The sequence below is a fragment of the Suncus etruscus genome, chromosome 14 (assembly GCF_024139225.1).
Source record: "Suncus etruscus isolate mSunEtr1 chromosome 14, mSunEtr1.pri.cur, whole genome shotgun sequence".
Classification (NCBI taxonomy): domain Eukaryota; kingdom Metazoa; phylum Chordata; class Mammalia; order Eulipotyphla; family Soricidae; genus Suncus; species Suncus etruscus.
Window position 1 is genome coordinate 18,580,790 of NC_064861.1, and position 21,643 is coordinate 18,602,432.

General features: G+C 42.9%; 1 protein-coding gene and 1 non-coding gene across 2 annotated transcripts in view; both read right to left on the minus strand.

The window, feature by feature from the left end:
* Window positions 1-21,643, minus strand: part of SH3RF2 (SH3 domain containing ring finger 2) — a 126,158-nt gene that overhangs the window by 25,830 nt on the left and 78,685 nt on the right. The gene's annotated exons all lie outside the window — the stretch shown is intronic.
* On the minus strand, window positions 806-1,018 carry LOC126028934 (small nucleolar RNA U3). Its single transcript, XR_007502607.1, has one exon. It is a non-coding gene; the product is annotated as a small nucleolar RNA U3 (small nucleolar RNA).

Below are 21,643 nucleotides of genomic sequence, written 5' to 3' on the forward strand. Positions count from 1 at the left end.
AGTTATGTGTACTCATGTGGGCCTATAAATTGATATGCATGTATGCTGTGTGATTAAGTATCCTTTGGCTATATATGTGATTGTAAAGTTCTCTAGGATTCTGTGTGTTGTAGGGACTCATGAAATATGTGCATCTAGCTGGAGCGATAACACAGTGGGAAGGTGTTTGCCTTGCACGCGGCCAATGCAGGACAGATCTCTGTTAGAATTCTGGCGTTCTATATGGTCTTCAGAGTGTGCAAGGAGTGACTTCTGAGCACAGAGCCAGAAGTAACCTCTGAGCATCACCGAGTGTGGCCCCAAAACAAAAACAAAACCAAAAAAGAAATATGTGGATCTGAGCAGAGTTATCTGTGTATCTGTTTCAATGAATAGATAAATGTAGCTGTGGTTAAGTATGTATTCAAGACATTTTAAGAATGCAGTTATGGGATCAGTAAACCATTAGATAGTAATAAGTGTTGCTGAGAATGTAGAAACATGGAAATCTCGTGCAGTTTGGTGGAATGTAAAATGGTGCAGCCCTTTGGAAAGTAGTCTGGCAGTTACTCAAAAGATTTAACATAGAATTAAGAGATAACCCAGTAAGCCCATTCCTAGTACATATCCAGGGAAATGATGACAATACCTATATACAGATTACATATGAATGTTTAAAAGCAGCATAATAATACTAGTCAAAAGGTGGAAGAAACAACTGTGTGCCCAGAAGCAAATGTCTATACATTCAGTGAAATATTGTTCAGCCATAAATGGAATAAAATATCAATGCATACTAGAACATGGCTAAATCTTTTTTTTTTTTACCACTCAGACTGCATCCTCTCCCTCTAACCCTTCCAAAGGAAGGGAAGAGCAATCATAAATGGCAAAAGGCAGTCGCAGAAGTGACACCTAGAGCCGGTTTTACGCTCAGGAGAGGACCCTCTGACTCCTCCTTGTGACTTCGGGTGCTCTACATGATCAGAGAAACTTCTCTAGTCACATACTATAAAATGATCCCTGAAAGTATAGTCTTGATGGCTAAATCTTGAAGCCATTATACTAAGTGAAAAAGTAAAACGACTTTATTACATAATTCCATTGATATAAAGTAAGTGTCCAAAGTAGGAAAATTCATGATAGAAAGTAGACTAAAGGTCTTCAGGAAGTGGGGACATGAGGATCTATTCTAGGGCTTCTTTTGGATACTTCCAAAAGAATGTAAAATTGAGTTAATAATGACTGTACATATCTCTGAATGTATTAAAACAGAATTGTGCCTTTTCGGGGGAGGACACACTCAGTGGTGCTCAGGGGTTACTCATGGCTCTGTGCTCAGAAATCGCTCCTGGCAGACCATATAGATGCCAGAATAAAATCCAGTCCGTCCTGGATTGGCCGCATGCAAGGCAAACGCCCTACCACTGTACTATTGTTCTGGCCCCAGGATTATACACTTTAAACGGTTGAATAAATATGGCATGTGGATTAGATATCATAAGCTTTTAAAAATAAAACCATCCTCTGGTGACCCATCCTAGTCTCTAATGTTGCATAATAAACTGTTGACACACCAGTTCCTTCAAATAGATGAAAAGTTGTTGGCTTTGGCTAGGCTTCTCTTTCTCTGTGACTTGGTGAGATAAATCCCTACTGGGCGTGCTAAAGGAGAGTCTGGTTATACAAATGAACTACTTTTTGTTTGTGGAAAGTGCAGGACCACTGATTAAGCAGGACGAACTTCACTTAATACTCAGGACTCTCCAGTGTTAGAACAATCGTTAAATCTATATACACTATTCATCATCCAGAGAGGAGGAAGATTCCAGAAGTCAAAGCCAGGCTCCATGACACCTGGTGCTCTTTTCACATCTCCATCTGGAAAGGGGGAGGCGTTTCCTCTTCCAGAGCCTGGTCAGCAGAAACCAATGGATTGGGATTGGAGTTCATTTTGGAATAGAAAAAGGAGGTTCCCAGCATAGAGTGACCTTGCAGTCTCCTGCCCCCTTAAATACTGAGTTTGGAATATTTTAATTTTATTTATGAGGCCTTGGGCCACATCTGTAGGGCTCATGGGCTATTTCTGGCTCAGGGTGTTGTTACTCCTAACAATGCTGGGGGACCAGGTGATGCTGGGGATCTAACCCTGGTCTCTGCTTTCAAGTACTCAGCACTAGTGCTCAGCTCTCTCTCTCTCTCTCTCTCTCTCTCTCTCTCTCTCTCTCTCCATCCCTAGCTGTTTTTTGGCTTTGTTTTGTTTTTTTGGTTTTTGGGTCACACCCAGCAGCGATCAGGGGTTCCTCCTGGCTCTATGCTCAGAAATCGCTCCTGGTAGGCTCGGGGATGGGATGCTGGGATTGAACCACCGACCTTCTGCATGCAAGGCAAATGCCCTACCTCCATGTTATCTCTCTGGCCCCATGGCCACCCCTACTTGTGAACTATGCTACCCTGTTGGTTCTGCATCTTGGTGTTCCCAGGAATTAACAAAGATGTAGAAGTTCTGGTGCTCATTCAGGATTAAGAGAATGTATGCATTTCTGCAAGAGAAAGTTGGGTAATATTGGGTGGGTGCAGGGAGGAGGAAAATGGGGGACATTGGTGGTGGGAATGTTGCACTGGTGAATCTCTTTATGACTGAAACTCAATTACAAACATGTTTGTAATCATGATGTTTAAATAAAGATATTAAACATATATTGAGTGAATGCTACTCTAGCTAATCCAGAATTTCATTTAAAAGATCATGAGCCAGAGTGATAGGACAGCGGGGAGGGCATTTGCTTTGCATGTGGCCAATCCTGGTTTGATTTCCGGCATCCTATATAGTCCTCAGAGTCTGCCATGAGTAATTTCTAAGTGTAGAGCCGGGAGTAACCCCCAAGTGTCACAAGATGTGGCCCAATTCCCCTCCCCCCCAATAAAAGACAAGTCACCCTTAGTAATTACTATGTGTGAACTCGGTTTAAGTGTGAAGCACTGGGATTCATGCAATGAACAAACCACGTGTGAAACTCACCATGTGTGGCAGGGAAGGCGGGTAAATCTAAACTTGTATTAGCAAGTTCTGTTGGGGTGAAGGAAGTTTAAGATATTTTGCCAGGAGACACTTCCTAGATCTCCAATAGACCGTTACCTCTTACTCTCTGGCTTTATGCTAACTTGTCATCCACTAGTCTCATTGTCTTTTTTAAGATGAGAAAACTGAGAAGAATATCCAGCAAGTGGGCTAGTTTTGGAGCTTTTCCTAGAAAAGTTTTTTTTTTTTTAAATAAACTTTTCCCACTTTTTCTTACCCAAGAAATGCAGATGATCTACATTCATGATGTGATTGATGAAACAATGTTTAGTCACTGTGTGTTCAGAAACCTTTGACTGTTGCCTTTGTTTTCATAACCTCCACGTTTAGGCACATGATTCAGTTGGGGCTCAGAACACAGTTGAATGGGGCTGGAACAATAGCACAGTGGTAGGGCCTTGCATGTAGCCAAACCAGGATGGAACCCAGTTTGATAGGGTCCCCTGAGCCTGCCAGGAGCGATTTCCAAGTAATCCCTAAGCACCACCGAGTGTGACCCCCCAAAACAAAACAAAACAAAACAACAACAACAGTTGAAGAAGCTGAGCTGTAGACAACCATAAAGTAGTCCAACAAAATCTACCTAAAAAAATGCCCAGACCACCTTTCAATGGCCTGGCAGGCAAGACCTGCCTTGCTAAGATAAGTAGCTGTGTCTAGGAGGTTCTAGAGGTCTCTACTATTCCATTCTGTCTCCCAGTTCTTAGAACTGTCTTAGGCCTCCCTGCTTTATCAATGTGGCACAGTAGATATACATCCTATGTTGTTGTCACTAAAATTCCTAGAACAGACCACACTACACCCTTCCCAGAACATTTTATAGTTGAGTCAAATTCCTATATTAATTTTTTATACTTATATGTGATTGGCTTAGAATATTTTCTAAAAAAACAAACTTTCTCCTTCAAATTGAATACATGTTTCCTTTTGCCCACTCCCTGGACTCTTTAGAAAACAAAAGTTTCCCTCCCACCTAAAGCAGCCCAGATAAATGTGTCTTCCAGTTGGAAATGATCACTCTGGACAAGAACTGGGTGCTTGAAAGGAGGTAAAGTGATATATGCATGATACTCTTTCAGTAACAGTATCATGCATATCACCTTTCCTTCTTTCAGCGCCAATATTGCAAACCATAGTGTACGTGTGTACAAGAAAGAGACAGAGAGATAAAGAGATAGAAAAACAGAGACAGAGATAGAGAGAACAGTGTCTTCTGTAGAGGCTAGGGTAGGGCTGGGAGGGAAACTGGGGACATTGGTGGTGGGTAATGTGCACTGGTGAAGGCATGGGTGTTGGAATATTGCATGACTGAAAGTCAATCACGAATACCTTTGTAACTGTGTTACTCATGGTGATTCAATTAAAAAATTAACAAGGGGTCTGGAGTGATAGCATAGCTGTAGGGTGTTTGCCTTGCATGTGGACGATCCGGGACATACCCAGGTTCAATCCTCAGCATCCCATTTGGCCCCCGAGCTTGCTAGGAGTGATATCTGACTGCAGAGCTGGGAGTAACCCCTGAGTACTGCTGGGTGTGGTCCAAAAAACAAAAAAATTAAAAAGAAATCTGTCCTCTAAGAAGGCCAGACTTTGTCCCCCACCATCTCAGTTCTCCTCTTAATCTCCTGTTATTAAACATTTAAATAAAAATTAAAATTCAGTACCTTATACAATGACAAACACCAAAATACCTCATAGAAATAATCATAGACAAATTTGGGTTGTAATGAAATACTTATATAACATAGCACCCAACTCAAGAAAACCAGAAATAGAAATCTACTTAGGGAGCCTCTGTTTTTGGGACATAGTATATGAGTATTCTGGAACATACATCTTTTGTTTCATACTTAGATTCTGCATGTCTCTATGGTTACTTTTCATAGCTGGCATATAGTTCACCGTGTGTGTGTGTGTGTGTGTGTGTGTGTGTGTGTGTGTGTGTGTGTGTGTGTGAGTGTGCATCCTAGCGTCGAACCATTCTATCCTTCTGGGTCATTCGAATGGTTTTCAATTTGGGGCTGATGTTGCCTTGAGCAGTGTTGCTCATGATCCCTGTGTCTAGCTACAAGTTTCTTCAGGATATACACCTACACATGGAACTAACTGGCCCCATGGTGTGAGCCTGCTTAGTTTTATTAGGCGATAAATTTCCCAGTGTGACTATCAGTTTGCTCTTCCATCAGCAGTGAATGACAATTCCTGTTACTGAATAATTTTCCCCAGCATGTGGTCATGCCCAGCTTTTAAATATCTGCCCATGTGTTATGTATGAGTTCAAATCTCACTATGGCTTCGAATTAATTTCTCAAACTACTAATGAACTTAAGTTTCTTTTCAAGTGCTAAATAAAATGAAATAAAAAAAGTCAATGTTTTATACATATTTTTTTCTTTTCTTTCTTTTTTTTTTTTTGTTTATGGGCCACATCTTAGGAATTATTCCTGGTTCAAAGGTTACTCCTTGCTCAGGGCTTACTCCTGGCTCTAACCTCAGGAAGCACTCCTTAGGTGCTCAGGCACCACACAGGATGCCAGGGGTTGAATCTGGGTTGACTGGGTGCAAGGCAAACATCTTACCTGGAGTACTGTGTCTCTGGCCATTGTATTGTTTCTTTTCTTTTCTTTTTTTTTTGATTTTTGGGTCACACCCAGCATTGCTCAGGGGTTACTCCTGGCTGTCTGCTCAGAAATAGCTCCTGGCAGGTACGGGGGACTATATGGGACACCGGGATTCGAACCAACCACCTTTGGTCCTGGATCGGCTGCTTGCAAGGCAAACGTTGCTGTGCTATCTCTCAGGGCTCTGTTTCTTTTTTGGCTTTTGGGCCACACCCGGCAGTGCTCAGGGGTTATTCCTGGCTATCTGCTCAGGAATAGCTCCTGGCAGGCACGGGGGACCATATGGGACACCGGGATTTGGGATTTGAACCAACCACCTTTGATCCTGGGACGACTGCTTGCAAGGCAAACGCCACTGTGTTATCTCTCTGGCCCCCATTGCATTGTTTCTTATATGAAAGCTCTTCATGCCATTTTTCTCACCCCCTTTATTGAGTTATTATTTACCATGTTCAGGATTGAACTCAGGTCTTATACATGCAATGAACATGCTCTACTGGTAAATTACATCCCAAGACCTGGATTATTATATATATGTTTAATTAAGGTACAATCTTCTAATATTTTGAATATAAATTCTTTATAACTTTTATCTTTACTATGGTATCTTTTGATGAACTAAATTTTTTTGTTTGTTTGTTTTTGTGTCACACCTGGCAGTGCTCAGGGGTTACTCCTGGCTTTACGCTCAGAAATCCTTTCTGGCAGGCTTTGGGGACCATATGGGATGCCAGGATTCGAACCACTGACCTTCTGCATGTAAGGCAAACACCTTACCTCCATGCTATATCTCCAGCCCCGATGAACTAAAATTCTTATTTAAAGTTTTTGTTTTTAGTTTTTGAGCCACTCAGCGGTGCTTAGGGCTTAATCCTGGCTTTGCACTCAGGAAACAGGCAAGTGCCCTGCCTGCTATACCATCTATGTAGTCCCCTAAAATTCTTATTTTATTATTTTATTTTGGGGGATGGTCACACTCAACAGACTCCAATAGTTGTTTCTGGCTCTACCCTCAGGTATTAATACTGGCAGGACTCAGAGAACCATATGGATACTGGGAGTAAAACCAGGTTAGCTGCTTGCCCCTAAAATTCTTTTTTTGGATTTTTTTTTTTTATTTTGGGTCACACTGACAGGGTCACACTGACAGCACTGACTCTACACTCAGAAATCACTCCTGGAAGGTTCAGGGGACCATCTAGGATGCTGAGGATCGAACTCAAGTTAGCCTTTTGCAAGGCAATTGCCCTACCTGCTATGCTAGCACTCCTGCCCATAAAATTCTTACTTAATAGCCAAATAATCATATACTATCTAATGGTTTATACCTTAAAAATATTGAATAAGATTATTTTTAAGGACAAGGTCATAAAAATATACTTCTGTATTGCCTTCTAAAAGTTTTATTGTTTTGACTCTCACGTTTAAGTCTTTAATCCACTTGGAATTGATTTTCAGTAAAGGAGGAATCCAATTTCATTTTTTTCCACATGAACACCCAATTAGTCCAGCACCTTCCCTGGCCTAGTTCATCCTTTTGTAATTCATCCTTCTCTTCACAGCCGCAAAACCTGCTCTGTCATAAATCAGGTCTTTGCTCTCTGTTTCTTGGTCCTCCAGTGTGTTCTATTGGCATAATAGAATTTCTATGGTAAATCCAGCCCATGTAATTACGATAGTTTTCAAAGAAAATTAGACATCTAAAAGAGTAGAGTAGGTTTTACTTCTTATCTCTACCAATTCCCCTCATCATCTTCTTTAGAGGTCTCTTGAGTATTAGCTTTTTGTTCTTTCATTTAAATTGTGAAGTCATCTTTTTACATACAAATCAATTTTAATAATTTAAAATTTATATTTAAATTATTTTGATTAATCATTTAATTAAATGATTAATATGAGAAGGACAAACATCTTTGATAGTCTCTCCTCAGGGCTGGAGAGAGATAGCATGGAGGTAGGGCGTTTGCCTTGCATGCAGAAGAACGTGGTTCGAATCCCGGCATCCCATATGGTCCCCCAAGCGATTTCTGAGTGTGGAGCCAGGGGTAACCCCTGAGCGCTGCCGGTGGGACCAAACAAAACAAAAAAGATAGTCTCTCCTAGGCAAGAGTATTTTGTGATTCCTGACCATACCACTTTAATATCTTATAATCCAGTTATTTAATTTAATATTTTTAAATTTTAGACCACACTTAGTGCTCAGGGCTTACTCCTGGCTCGGTGCTCAGTGGGGCACCAAATTTGGTGCTGGAGATTGAGCCAAATTTGGTGGTTCCTTCCTTTCATCCTTTCTTATTTTTGTGTCACACCTTACTGTGCTCAGTTGTCACTCCTAGCTGGTTAGGGGGCCTATATGATATGTCAGGGATCAAACCCAGTTGAGTCACATACAAAGCAAGAACTTTACTTTCTGTACTATCTCTCTGGTCTCTAGGTCTCTTCCATTCTTTCTATCTCTCTCTGTCTCTCTCTCTCTGTCTCTCTTTCTCTCTTTTGGTTTTTGGGCCACACCCGGTGACGCTCAGGGGTTACTCCTGGCTTGGGGTAACATATGGGACACCGGGGGATTGAACCGCACGCAGTCCATCCTAGGCTAGTGCACTCAAGGAAGATTCCTTATCACTTGTACCACTGCTCTGGCCCCTCTCTTTCTCTTTTTTAATTGATATTTTAAAAATAAAATCACCGTGAGATACACATTTATAAAGTGTTCCTGATGAGTTTCAGTCATATAGTGTTCCAACACCCATCTCTTTACTAGCTCATATTTTCCAGTACCAGTTCCCAGTTTAGTTTCCCTCCTGCTTTCCACCCCAATCCTCTGCCACCTGCTTCCATGGCATTTTCTTCTCTCTCTCTCTCTCTCTCTCTCTCTCTCTCTCTCTCTCTCTCTCTCTCTCTCTCACTCTGTCTCTCTCTCTCTCTTCCCCCCTCCCTTCTTCCCTCTTTCCCTCCCTCCCTCCCTCTCTCTCTCTCTCTCTCTCTCTCTCTCTCTCTCTTCCCCCCTCTCTCCCTCTCCCTCTCTCCCATTTTTCCTTTTAGGCGAGCCTGCTGCCTTCAAGGCAGGATTTTAGTATTAAAACTGTGTAATGATGTGAGTACTATTAGTACGTCTTAAATTCCAAGATTTATCAAAAAATTAATTATAACCCTTGCCCTCCTAGTCCTAACTGTTCACTTAAAGAAGCAACCACTTAGCAATCACTGTTAAATACTCTCCCTCAATCTCATTCAAATTATAAAAATTTAAGAAAGCCAAGTCCCTCTTCAGTTGGCTGTGGGTTCTCTCAAGGTATTTGTTCATAGAAGATGCTCATCTCCAAACTAGGTCCTGAACATCAAGTTTGGAAATGGTGACAAAGATCACAAACAACCCCAGGATGGTGCAGATTGTGAGAAATTTGCCTTAACACCAGGTCCTGCCTCACAGTTTCCAGACAGGAGTGTTTAGAAGATAAGCCATCACTGAGTATACAGAAATCTCCATCAAGACAATCTGACCTGATGTTCATTGAAAGTGGTATTTGATGGTGGTGAGAGTAGACCTGATGGTTAGCGAAGGACAATGGTCTCACAGGGAGAGTTGGTAGGGGAAGCTATGGGTTCAAAGAATAAGAGACAATACAACCCACCATTGTTTTTGTTTTTTGTTTTTTTGAAAACACCTAGCTATGCTCAGGGCTTATTCTTAACTGCTCTCAGGGATCACTCCTGGCAGTACTTTAGAGACCATGTGAGATGCTGGGGATTGAACCCTGCTTATGTGTCAGGCAGATGTTCTTTATCTGCTGTACTATTTATTGCTTCAGCCTCAAGGAATCTTTCTCCTTTTTCTTCTTCCTTTCCTCTCCCCATTCTTTTCTTTCTTTCTTTCTTTCTTTCTTTCTTTCTTTCTTTCTTTCTTTCTTTCTTTCTTTCTTTCTTTCTTTCTTTCTTTCTTTCTTTCTTTCTTTCTTTCTTTCTTTCTTTCTTTCTTTCTTTCTTTCTTTCTTTCCTTCCTTCCTTCCTTCCTTCCTTCCTTCCTTCCTTCCTTCCTTCCTTCCTTCCTTCCTTCCTTCCTTCCTTCCTTCCTTCCTTCCTTCCTTCCTTCCTTCCTTCCTTCCTTCCTTCCTCCCTCCCTCCCTCCCTCCCTCCCTCCCTCCCTCCCTCTCTCCCTCCCTCCCTCCCTCCCTCCCTTCCTTCCTTCCTTTGCATTTTCTTCTCCTTCTCTTTTTCTATTGGGGTGCATAACTGTTGATGCTCAGGGGTTACTCCTGGTTCTGCATCAGAAATTACTCCTGGTGGAACTTGGGTTTCCAAATGTGATTCTAAGCATTGAGTCTGGGTCAACCGTGTGCAAGGCAAGAACCTTATCCACTGTACTAGCTCTCCAGCCCCAGCACCTACTCTGAATTTGGCTTCTCCATTCATATTCCCATGGGTATGGGTCCCTGCTTTGCTACTGTCAGTGTAACCCTGGGCAAATTAATGAACAGATCTGGTCCAATAATACTGTTCTTTTCTCCAAGGACTTGCCAATATTGATAGTCTGTTTTCTGAGGTGGAGGCTGGGGAAGGGGAGATTGCTAGAGAAGCCAGTAGAAATAGGACAGGAAGAAAAATTATGAAAAAAATTCTTCTAAAGAATTGAATGAGTGAATCAGAGTGATAGTGCTGTATGCAGCTGACCTGGGTACAATCCTCAGCACCCTAAATGGTCCCTTGACTCACTAGGATAGATTCCTGAGCACAGAGCGAGGAGTAACTTCTGAGCATCACTGAGTATGGCCCCTAAACAAAAACAAAAATAAAAACAACAAAGAATTGAGTGGTGCCAGACAAGCATCTGACAACAACATCCAGTTCACTTGACAATTTCAGAAGTCACTATCATGTTCCTAAAAGTGTCACGACAGTGATCCACCATAAGAGAAGAAGCAGAATCTCATATAACCTAACAATCAAAGCAGTGCCTGCGCCTCTGTGAGTGTTCAAGTCTCCTCAATGAGTGACCAACCATCTCAGGAACTATCAGAGCAGGTGTCCTCCTTGCACCCAAACACTGCCCAACCCCTTTCTGTTGACAATTTTTTTCTCCTCTGAAAACAATGATCAGAAAGAAACCTTGGGATAAGTCCTAACCCCGGGGTTGAGAATTGTGACCCCTGATCCTGAGGTTGAGAACTGTGACCCCTGACCCCAAGTTTGAGAACTGTGATCCCTGGTCCCAGATTAAGAACTGTGGTCCCTGACCTAGTGTGACCCCAAGTTTGAGAACTGTGACCCTTAACCTAGTGGTTGAGAACTGACTCAAGGTTCAGAACTGACAGAGGTTGTTGATGCAGCCCATAACAATTTTTTTCCTTCTGTTCATGACTAGGATGTGGCTGCCAGATCCACCAAGTTCTGGAGTTCTTTTCCAGAGCCAATCTAAGGAATCTACCCTGAGTGTCAAGGACAGCTGACATTTCCAAAGGCAGTGCTTAAAGTCCTTTTCTGGGCACCAAACCCCTTTCTCAGCTGCAGAAGTGGAGAGAAACCTGAAAACCTGACTGACTTCCATTGCCTCTAGATGGGACTCATGGCACAGGGACAGCAGGACAGCATAGCTTATTCGAGACTCACCCACAAGGGTCTTGCCTTCTCCCTCTGTAGACAGGAGTATACCCCTAAATGAGCTATCTCTGAATAGCTAGAAATCTTAATGTTCTGCCTGCCTCCTTAGAGACAACATGACCTTATGTTTTTAGAAAGTGGCATTTTTTTTTTTTTTTTTTGGTTTTTGGATCACACCTGGCAGTGCTCAGGGGTTACTCCTGTCTCTGCACTCAGAAATCACTCCTGGCAGGCATGGGGGAACATATGAGATGCCAGGATTCAAACCATCATTCATCCTGGATCGACTACTTGCAAGGCAAATGTCCTACTGTTGTGCTATCTCTCCCCCCCAGAAAGTGGCATTTTGTGATGGAGAAAGCATGCTTGGCAGTTTGATTGGCAGCCAGGGCTGGCCACCACTTCTGCCCAGAGGCCCAGCCTGGGGGATCTACAGAGTTTCTGCAGCATTAGCAAGTCCCCTGTATTTTTTCCCCCCTGAGCTAGCCACATGAACTCAGGATCTAGGTGCTGGCATGAAGGATGCAGCTTGCCTCGAGCAAATCCTTCCAAGCAATTTATGTTTCCCTGGTACTGGCATTTTCATCATTGTGCTAGGAAGGAATGAAAGCCTCTAAAATCTGCCTGGCACCCTATTACTACTAATACTATTTTTTTTAATTCATCTATTTTAGTGGGAAGAAATATGCCCAGTAATAGGGGCAGTTGGTGCCTGAGTAGGGGTACCCCTCAGCCGTAGGGGTATAGACAGTGATACTGGAGAGGGTATGAGGTCACACCTTCCTTTGCTTAGGCCATGCAGGGCCTCACACACAATCTAAGCATGTGCTTTGTAACTTGAGTAACTTGTACTCAGACCTTCTCAACTTTATGTTATGGTGTGCTAAGAATGTGTGTATGGGTATTCAAAAGGTTTTTTTTTTTTTTGGAATTGAATTATCATGAGATACAGTTAAAAGCGGTTGATGGTTGAGTTTTAGTCAGAAAAAAAAAAGACAAGGAATGAAAGTGCGAGTTTGCATTTCAGGAGGGGATTTCTCAGTTTGGCTTGTCCTGAGAACAACTATAAAGGTATTATTATGTATATTTGTATGCCCAATTTTTACACCCAGACCTCAGTACCTCATATTGTTGAGATGTTTCCATGAAAGTCAGGGGCTAAATCACTGGAAACAAATGTATATATCCTGTTTTTGTAGAGTTAAAATTTTGTTATGATCAAACTACCAAGGCATATTTGGGGTAGTTATTTTTCTTTTCTGTTTCTTTTTGGTTTTTGGGCCATTCCTGGTAAAACTCAGGAGTTATTCATGACTCTGTGCTCAGAAATTACACCTGGCTGTACTTGAAGGACCTTATGGGATGCTGGAGATTGAACCTAGGTTGGCCACATGCAAGGCAAATGCTAACTCCTGTGCTATTATTCTAGCCCCTTCTTTTATTATTATTAATTTTTTATTTCAGGAGGTTGATTATGGGCTGGGAGGCTATTTTCAGCAATATTTGTCCTGAGAGATGTTGGAGTTCACCTGGTTCATTTGGCAGGACTGAGGAGATTTGGTGAAGGTGGGAGAGCATGCTGGTTCAGTGGTTGGTTTGGTTTTCTTGGCATGATTTCTGTACTGTTTCACTTATTTCCAAGTTTTTCTTCTTTTTTTTTTTGGGGGGGGGCACATTTGGTGGCACTCAGGGGTTACTCCTGGCTCTGTGCTCAGAAATTACTCCTGGTAGGCTCAGGGAACCCCAAACCTGGTTTGGTTCATGCAAGGCAAATGCCCTACCCACTGTGCTATGGCTTCAGCCCCAATTTCCAGCAACTATTGAGATTTCCATGTGCCTGGTATATTGTCATGAAGTTTATACTCTAGTAAAGGAGCAGGGTAAAAACTCAGATCAAACTAAATATAAGAACATGAAACACATGGCCTATAAGGGAATGGGTTAAGAATAACCGAGGAACCCCTTGATAGAATATTTTGGATCTCACAACCATAGTTGGATGGTCTTTGCATCTTGCATTCTTTGCACCTGGAAAGTGCTTTTGGGACCTGTTCTGTAGCACATGATAGACATGGGGCTGAGAAACATTGGCTCAAGCTATGGTTTCCTAAACACAGAAGCCAGTCTAGGAGGTTTAGCCCTTTGGCCTCCAGCCTAGGGTGCAGCAGCTTTTGTCTCTCTTCTAGAAGTCCCAGACACTAAGACATTAAAGCACAGGTGCACTGTCAGCTAAGAAGTGTGTCAGGGGCCGGGAAGGTGGTGCTAGAGGTAAGGTGTCTGCCTTGCAAGCTCTAGCGTAGGACGGACCGCGGTTCGATCTCCCGGAGTCCCACATGGTCCCCCCAAGCCAGGAGCAATTTCTGAGCGCATAGCCAGGAGTAACTCCTGAGCGCCAAAACCAAAAAAAAAATAAAAATAAAAATAAGAAGGGTGTCAACTGTGTTCAATGTCCCCATGGCTGGTAGGGTGTTGCTTATTAAGTCAAACAGTGTAATCAGCAGAGCTCAGTGGTCACACCTTTTATCCTCTGTACTTGGCATTTGTCAGATTCTAAAGCTTGTACACACTTGTACATTGTCCTATTCAATAGATCCCTTACAATTCTGCTCAGTTTCTTGTTCATGGTCTCAAATTTCTTTTTTTTTTTTGGTTTTTGGGCCACACCCATTTGACGCTCAGGGGTTACTCCTGGCTATGCGCTCAGAAATCGCCCCTGGCTTGGGGGACCATATGGGACACCGGGGGATTGAACCGTGGTCCGTCCTACGCTAGCGCTTGCAAGGCAGACACCTTACCTCTAGCGCCACCTTCCTGGCCCGGTCTCAAATTTCTTGATCCTCTAATTTTTTTTTTTTATCAATTCATACATTAATTCAGATAGTTCAGATAGTTGGGAGGTATACTACATAGGGCATTGCTACATTGGTTTACTATGCTTTGAGATTTGGTTTATTATGCTTTGAGATTGACATGCAGCTTCACACACTCATTCAAAAAATCATTAGTAAACAATTATCTGTGCCAGGTTCTTTGGTCTTAACTGTGGAGGGATAAGTCATTTTGTCTTTAAGTTAGGAGCAAAATGGGTCAGCACTGGGGTGAATTCTACAAGGTGTTCATGAATACTGTATACCTAGGGTAGAGGACCTTTGTATGGGGTTCAGAGGTTGCCCTCTGAGACACCCAGTGTGATCTGGCCTGTTGGATGAAAGCCACCGCAAAAATATACTTTCTCATAGGTCTTTAGGACTTCAAAAATGGCTAGACCAGTGGATTTTTTGTGCTTTAAAAAGGGGAATGTTTTTAGCCAGAGGTCAGCAAACTTTTCCTATGACAGGTCAGAGAGAAAACACTTTCGCTAATACTTTTAGACTTGAGCACATGTCTCTACTGCTATGGGGTGTCTATATATCATTGTAGACAATAGGTAAAGAATGAATGTGACTGAATGATTAACCTTTATTTGGAACACTGGAAGCAAAGTTTCTTGTCACTTTCTCAAGTCCTGGATGACTATTTTGATTTTAACTTGCAATCAGCATGAACTTGCAGAATATTCAAACCAGGCAGACAATGGGTTATATGGCTGGTGGGCTGTAGTTTACCTATCCCAGGTTAGCACTAAGGAGTGAATGGACAATCGGGCCCACTTTAATGGTTTGAACTTCTCTGGTAACTTGCCCATACAGAGAAGGGAGGGCCTTGTAAGTGCTTGATCCTGGGCCTAGGAAATAGTCTTTGGAAATAAAGGATGGACAGTCTTCTTCATTAATACCCAGCTCACCAGAAATGAAGGCAGGAAAAGGAAGTCAAATAATGAGCTCTCTGTGGATCCACGTATGTCTGCTCAAATGCATTTAGGAATTATTTCCTCAGGACTTTCCTAGGAAAAGGCACTTAAGAGGTCTCAGTGAATCTTTTCTGGATGAATAGATGACTGGCATGTGGTAGGCACTCTCTGTGAGGAGCGTGGATGAGGCCTGTCTCCTTTAATCAGTGCCCAAAGTGAAGGGAAGCATTGCAAGAGCTCAGTTAGGTAAAGTGCTGAGCACAGAGAGTGGGCATGATTTGTTCCGGTGTTGAACTCTGCCCTCTTTGTTCTCAGAGGTGCCCTAGATGCAACTGTGAGAAAGCACATCCTCCCAGAGCAAGATGTCTGGGAACTGACAACCTGGGCTGTGCAATCTTCTTTGCATATGCAAGCATATTTGATGATACAGCTAGTTGTGCAATTTTCCACCAGGGATTTGTTTTTCCACCAAATTGTTTTGGAGTGGGAAAAAGAGGAATGGATAATGTGCCTCTCAGAGATTGCCCTCTGAAATAAACATTTTGTTCACTATGAATGAAAATGATCCATTTCCTGGGCCATTTCTCTTTTCTGTTGTAAGAATAGTAGCCACTAACCAAAAATAAAATTCCTGAAGCATAAATAAAGGGTTATCAGAGGTGCCTCTATCTCACTTCTCCAAGAGAACATTTTGCTAAGAATGTGCCCATTTTGTGCCCTCAGTAAAACCCTCCTCTGGTGAAGAACTCATTTTGGGCTCATGCTTAGAGTAGCTTATTTGCATAGTACCCAGGTACTCCACTGACTCAGCATAACCCTCAAAGCAAATGCCAGCTAGGTTGAGAGAATAACTTTATCTTGGACAAATTAATTTCCTATTCCTGGGTATAGGACAGACATTACTAATTGGTCCCACTATTCCTTCGGACTAAGCCTGGCTGCTGCTCCTAAATTCTCACTGTGACAATCTAGTAAGTTTGGGTGGGGAATGAAGATGGACTTAGCAGAGAACCAGACATTCTCAAACCCTGAAAGATGATTGCAGAGTAATGAGGAGCCTCTCTGAGTCTCAATTTCTCCATCTAGAATGGAAACAATGACTTCAATTCACAATGCTCGCAGGGGCCTGATGTACGCCAGGTCCTGGCACCAGCTCTCCACACCATACAATGATCATTTTCCCTTTCAAACTAACTATATGGAAACTGGGCCTGCTCCAGGATTTTCTCGATGCAAAGATCCCATCAACTTCTCCCCATAAGCACTTTCATCTAGTTGCCCATTTCCAGCCATGGCACAGACTAGTCCACTTGGCTCTGCTATGGAAACTTCTTTCAAATTCTTTATAGCCTGAGCATGTGTTTGGGAATAGGGGCCTATTGCAGTGGTTAGACAAAGCATTTGTCTTGTCTAGGTCTTGGGAAGTCTTTCAATCAGACCTGATTCTGTATTTTGCCCTCCCAGTGGAGCTCAACTGGGCCAAGTGAGACAGACCCTCAGGACATTTGAAAATGTCTGAAGATCTTTTGTGCTATGATTTAGTGGTGGTGCTATGGCATCTGGTGGGCAGAGGCCAGGGATAGGATGAGTTGGTCCCATAACAAAGAACTAGCTACCCTTAAATGGCCTTTTGTGCCAAGGTTTAGAAGCCTTGTGGTAAGGGGCTGTGTCATGGAGTTCCTTCACAGGTCTCTAGAAATGATGCTATTTGCCTTTTCATGTTAACATGAGGAGACTGAGGCTTTGTGAGGTTGAATCTTGTGACCAGGTTACTGAAGTCATTTAGAAAACTTTCTAAGCCCACACACATTTGTTCTTATTTGTTCTTGCTTCTCTCTCCCTGGCTTTCCTGACCACCTCTTTTTTTTTTTTTGGAGGGGGCACATCTGGCAGTACCCAAGGGTTAAACCTGCCTCTGCACTCAGGAATCACTATTAGCAGGTTTGGGAGAACATATGGGATGCTGATAATTGAATCTGGGTTGGCCACATGCAAGGCAAGGGCCCTCCCCACTGTACTATCACTCTGGCTCATTCCTGATCACCTCCTTTTTCCAACCCTTTCATACTATTTGGTTTCTTCTATTTCTTGCTGAATTTTGTCAGCAAGGGAGCAAATAGGACACTGTAGATCCAATGGCCTTGAAGAGGAGCCATCTCAACTGCTGTCCCTAAGGCACTGAGAGTCTGTGAAGGCCGGGCTGTGTCCTCTTCTACCAGGGCAGGGCTAAGTCTTGTCTCCTCTTGGCTCATTTACTGGGATTAATTGGACAGGGGATGATGTAAGATTAAACCTCTCACTGCAGAATTGCTGAATCAAGGCAGAAAGCTGAGTTCAAAAGGGAACCTGCTTGGGTCACCAGAAACCAGAAGGGTTTTTCCCCAGAGGAACTTAGGAGAATGAGCAGGACTGGGGAGACTGGTCCTGCAGGCATCGCCCTAAGAGAAACATAGGCCTTTACAGTGTCTTTGCTGGAAATGGAGAGATGTCTAGGCAGCAGAGATAGGCAATCAGGTTCTCCGCTCATGCATGTCCATTTGAAGACAACTTCCTCCAGGCCTATTCCCTGACTGACCTCCCAGGTGTTGTGGGCCTCCTGCATACCCCCCTTCATTTTCCTTTCCTTCAGTTCACACACTGGTAATCATGCACATGAGGATTTATAAATTGGTGTTTATCATCCCTGAACACCTGGATATTTCAGCACAGAAATCATATGAGTTTAGCTAGCACCTGTGCCTATCGCATTGGAGTGGGCAGGGAGGGGCTTGAGTAAGTGGGGGCATTCCAGTAAGTGAGGCAGAGGCTTATGGGAAAGAAGAAGCTTATAGATGGTTGTGGACAGATGGTGTTGCTCTGTCCCTGAAACTCACATCTCCAGCTAGATCTTTTCCTGGATATGAAAGTGGCTTCTCGCTATCATTTCCCATAGTTGGTTTTGGTTGTTGTTGTTTATTGGGCCACACCCAGGTCTATTCTGGGCTTACTCCTGGCTCTACACTCAGGAATTACTCTTGGTGATTACACCTTGGGGAAATATATAGAATGCTGGGCACTGAACCTGGGTCAGCTGCATGTAAGGCAAATGCTTAGCCTCTGCTAGTCTTTGAACTATCACTCAGCCCACTTCCTACACTCTGAATTGAGCAAATACAATTGCTGCAGAGCCTACCTAGAGGTGAAGCCAAAGCCATAGTCCTTCCCTGCCTGCAAAATCGTCCTTGTTGAGGGGCTGGAGAGCTAGCACAGCAGATAGGGTATTAGTCTTGCACATGACTGACCTGGATTTGATCCCTGGCATCCCATAGGATTCCAGAACACTTTTAGGAGTAACCTCTGAGCATTGTCAGGTATGGCCCTCAAACAAAAAATGAACCAAAACAAAAAATGAGAGAGAGAAGGTGAGAGGAGAGAGGGGGGAGAAAGAAAGAAACAGAGAGAAGGAGGAAAGGACAGAGAAAAAGAGAGGGGAAGAAAGAGAGCACTGACCTGACCTGACTGAGCTAGGCAGTAAAGACTTTGGAAGCCATTGCTCTCATTACTCTGGGGCAGGTTCTGACAGATCTAAAGGAGGCTGGTGAAGGGCAGTGCTGGGTGAGGCCTGTATACAGGCCAGCCTTGGGGAGGGGATGTGGTGGGTTATTGCTTCCTCACTGGAGCCTACACCAAAACCAACCAAACATCTTTGCAGAACATTGCCAGCCCCAGCCTTGTTCTTTTGGCATTTGCATTGCCTCATTTATTCTCACAACACTCCTAGGATCTAAACTCCCATTTTTTTTCACCATGCCAGTTCCATTTCACAGTAGAAAAGACAGGCCCAAAGAGATGAAATCACTTGTCTGATGTTTCTTTGCTCAGTAAGAGGAAGAGTGTAGCCCCTCCAAGAGTGGAATATCTTAAAGTCCTGGCTGACCTCCACATGCCATAATGCCTAGGATGAGAAGAAGCTCTTTTCTCAAAAGCCCTTTAATTAGTTCCAAACAGCACTTGGCCTGATATATGAGTTGGGGCTGAGTAGGCTCTATGGTAGCTGGAAGCAAAATTGATCTCTGGTGCAAATGGCTGACAGAAAACAGGAGAAATCACAAGGAAGGTGGGTAACTCAGTAGGATACCCAGCTTTTTCCAGGAGACCTGTCTACAGAATAATTGAGCTCAAACACTGGAGAGGTAAAATGTTTATCCAGGGCCATGTAGTTCTTGGCAGGAACATTTGTGTGGACATGTGATCCTACAACCTGTCCATATTCTTGGTTCTTTTCCCAACCTGGAGCCATGTGGATATAGAATGAGGCATGGAAAGACATTACAGGGAATTTTGGGGGTAAGTCTTAAATAATCTTGGGGGAAAACTTTGAGTCTGTTATGGAATTCCTCTTTCCAGTCAGCTTTTCTACAGAGAAAATGTGGCCTGGCTTTCTCCTGCACCCCTATCTCCATCTGCAAGAAGTTGTGAGAAATAGCCCTTAGGGAATTCAACTGATAAGGGTCTTCTAAATGCTGAAAGATGTTGACTGTGTTGGGGACACCTCTAAGTTGCACACGCTGGGTGGAAGAGTTACAGTTACTGTGTCCTAAATTATTATACATCTTTGCAGAGAGTTTGCATGGAAGATCTCCGTTTTGCAGACAAGGACACTGAGGCTAGATAGGACACTTAGTATTTAGTTTTTAGGTGGCAAAGCCATAGCATGAAACTTGACCCAGTATAAACCCTTTTTGCTTAGACTAAGTTGACTTTTGTTGTAGATTTAAAAAGCCAAACCCTTAAATCCTCCAACATTTTCCATGATCTCCTTCAGCATTTTATAGTATTTAGCTCCTCAAAAATCTACGTGATCAGAGATTTCTCCTTGTATCTCACAAAGTTCTTCATGTTCTGATTTATGATTCTTTCCTCTTTTGGACACAGGAAGACAAAATCAGAGTATTTAACCAAGTTTGGAAAAATACAGTCAACATCTATCTCCATGTCAACCTTCCTTACCTGGACTTGGCCATTTGGGGAACCCAGTCTTTAAAGGAAGAAGAGATACAGAGTCTTAGGCTCCAACCCAGGGATGCTGCCCAAGGCAGTGATAAGGCTACAAACAGAGAGACTGGCACAGGCAGGCAGAGGAAAGCTGCCCAGTTGGCAGCAGCTTGTGGAAAAAGGGGTGGCTGCTTAGTTATGGTAAACATGCCTGGCAAGAAGGTGGTGAGAAATGAGTTCCGCCTTGGAGTTAGGAGAACACCCAGAACAAACAAGGCAGGGGGAAGGAAGAAGGGATGGAAGAAAAGGCAGAAGGAGAGGTGAGGGTGGAGTTCCATGGACTGGGATTGACTCACTAGCTTTGGGCTCCTCAATATCTGCCCAAAATCTCAGAAATAATTTAGGTAGAACTCATCATATAGCATCTTGTAACATACTCAGCTCTCAGAAAGTGGAAGGTGATCTTAATAGGATAATTATAGCCTATAAAATTATCCATTGTTGGGGCAGGAGCAATAGTGTGGTAGGGTGCTTGTCTTGCATGCAGTTGACCTGGACTCAATCCCCAGCATCTTATATGGTTCCCCCATGCCTAGTGTGATCCTTGAGTGCACGACCAGGAATAACTCCTGAGCGATGCCAGGTGTGGGCCAAAAACCAATTAAACAACAAACAAATGTTCAGTGTTATACTCGGAATGGAATCATGTTTACAAGTGGCAATTCAAGTAATAAGGTGAAAAGCTGATGGATGAAGAAGACAAACCACCTTTGAATAGGAATCAATTTCGGTGCAAAATGATAGGTATTCTTACTTGTAGAAGTATGGATCCAACCTCATGACATATAAGAATCCCAAAGGGGATGGTACACCTATATTTAAAAGTCAAAGCAACAAAATGGTTTATGTAGGATGATTCTTTGTGAACTAGGGTTAAGTGATTTAAGCACATCCAAGGAGAGAGTAAATAAAATAGATACCACAATTAATCCCCCACTTTCTTTTTGCTTCAAAAGATACCATCAATATCCTGAGAAATAACCCATATAATGAGAGAAAAGTTTTGCAAGACATATCTAATCAAGGACTTGCAATTGAAAAGAACAATGATAAACAAAAGACCCAATTACATAAGGACAAAGAATGAGGCTGGAGAGATAGTACAGCTGTCTTTGCATGTGGTCAACCCAGGTTTTATCTATAGTACTACATATGGTCTCCTGAGCCATGTCAGAAGTGATCCTTGAGTACAGAGCCACAAGCCCTGAGCACAAGAACAATGCAAAATAAAAAGGACAGCTCACTAAAGAACATAGACTCAGAACACATGAATGTCATCAGTCACTAATTGTTAGGTATTAAGAAAATGCTATTCAAAAACCACAAAGGAAAGGCTGGTGAGATAATACTGGAGAAAGGCGCTTGTCTGATTTATGATAGAGCCTGGCTCAATCCCTGCCATCACCTATTGTTCCCAGTACCTCCAAGAGTCATCCCTGAACATAGTCCCCAAACCCAAACCCACATCCCGGGGCCAGAGAGGTGGTGTTAGTGGTAAGGCATCTGCCTTGCAAGCGCTAGACTCGGATAAACTGCGGTTCG